Source organism: Streptopelia decaocto (genome assembly GCF_964273445.1).
Source record: "Streptopelia decaocto genome assembly, contig: HAP1_SCAFFOLD_64, whole genome shotgun sequence".
Lineage (NCBI taxonomy): Eukaryota > Metazoa > Chordata > Aves > Columbiformes > Columbidae > Streptopelia > Streptopelia decaocto.
The window spans coordinates 14917-16945 of NW_028116834.1; positions in this window are offsets into that span (position 1 = coordinate 14917).

Sequence of the window (2029 nt, forward strand, 5' to 3'; positions counted from 1 at the left end):
GTTAGGGTTATTATTAGGGTTTGATTAGGATTAGGTTTAGGGTTTATGGGTAGGGATGTGGTTAGTGGTAAAGGTTAGTATTAGGGTTAGTGTTAGAGGTAAGGATTAAGGTTAGGGGTTAGGGAATAGTGTTAGTATAAGCAGTTAGACTTCATGTTTCGGGGGAAAGGGTAGGAATATGGTTAAAGTTAGCACTATTTGTAAGTATTACAGTTATAGTTAGGTTTAGGTTAGGGGTGAGTGTTAGGAGTTAGAGTTAGAATTAGGATTAGGGTTAGGGTAAGGGTTAGAGGTCATCCTAGGGGTTACCATTATAATTTTCATTAGATTTAGGATTAGAATTAGGCTTAGATTTTAGACTTTAGATTTGAGTTAAAGATAGGGATTAGGATTAGGGTTGGGGTAAGGTTTGGATTAGAGTTAGATGTTGGGGTTAGGAGTTTTGTTATTTGGATGTTCAGGTTTAGGTTTTAGATTTATATTGAAGGGTTAGGGCTAGGACACTGGGTTAGGGTTAGAGGTAGTGTTAGTGTTATTTTTGGGATAGGGGTTTAGAGTTATAGTTAGAATGATGGGTTAGGATTTAGCATTAGATTAGAGATAGGTTTAGGTTAGGCTTTACGGTTAGGCTTAGAGGTTGAGTTAATGGTTAGGGTTAGATATTAGGGTTGGGTTAGTGTTAATTTGAGTATAAGTGCTTACGGTTGGCGGCTGGGTTCAGGAGCTAGAGATAGAAATGGGGCTAGGATTAGATTAGGGTTATGTTTAGGTTTAAGGTTTCATTTAGGGTAAATTTAGGGGTTAGGCTTAGATTTCAGGTTAGAATTAGGGTTAGAGTTGAGTCTGGGTTAGGGTTAGGTTAGGTTAGGTTAGGTTAGTTTCAGCTTACCATTAAGGTTAGGTTAGTGATAGGGTTAGTGTTAGTTTAGGGTTATAGTTTAGGATTGGGGTTAGGGTTTAGGGTTGCTGTTAGGGTTAGAGTCAGGGTTAGGGCTCAGTTTTAGATTTATGGTTAGAGTTAGTGGTAAGGTTAGGGTATGGGTTGGAATAGTGTTACGTTTCGGGGTTAGGGTGTAGTTTGGATTTACATTTTGGGTTTGGTTAGTGTTCAGGTTAGAGTTAGGGTTAGTGGTTAGTTTTAGATTTACATTTAGGGTTAGGTTTAGGGGCCAGGGAGTTGTGTCAGTGGAAGTGGTTAAGTTTAGGGGTTAGTTTTAGGATTTAGGGTTTGAGTTAGGGTTAAGTTTCAGATTAGATTTAGGGTTAGATTAGAGTTAGGGGATGGTGTTTACAGTTAGATTTATGGTTAGGGGTTTGAATGAGGTTTACATGGGTTAGAGGTGAATTTAGGGGTTAGGTGTAGATTTCAGATTAGAATTAGGGTTAGGTTAGGTTAGGTTAGGTTAGGTTAGGTTAGTTACGGCTTAACATTAAGGTTAGGTTAGTGATAGTGTTAGGTTAGGCTTAGCGTTTAGTATTGGGGTTAGAGTTTAGGGTTACTGTTAGAGTCAGGGTTAGGGCTCAGTTTTAGATTTATGGTTAGAATTAGTGGTAGTTGTTAGGATTAAGGTTAGGATAAGGGTTGGAATAGTGTTAGGTTTCGCGGTTAGGGTGTAGTGTTAGGGTCAGTTGAAGTGGTTAGGTTTATGGGTTAGGGACAGGGGTAGGGTTAGGGTTAAGTTTAGATTTAGATTTAGGTTTATGATTAAAGTTAGAGGTAGGGTTAGGGTTTGAGTTTAGGCTTAGACTCAGGCTTTGATTTAGGATTAGAGTGAGGGTATGGGTTAAGCATTATGGTTAGATTTTTTTAGGGATAGGTGTTAGGGGGTAGGCTTACAGTTAGGATTAGGTTGTGAATAGGGTTAGGGTTTGGGGATGGGGGTAGAGATTAGGTTAGGGTTAGAGTTATGGCTTAGAGGTTAGGATCAGGGTTGAGGTTTAGCAATGGATGTTCATATATGTGGTTATGGTTAGGGGTTAGTTTTATGGGTTAGGGGAAGGGTTAGTGATTAGGGAGATGAGTTAGTAT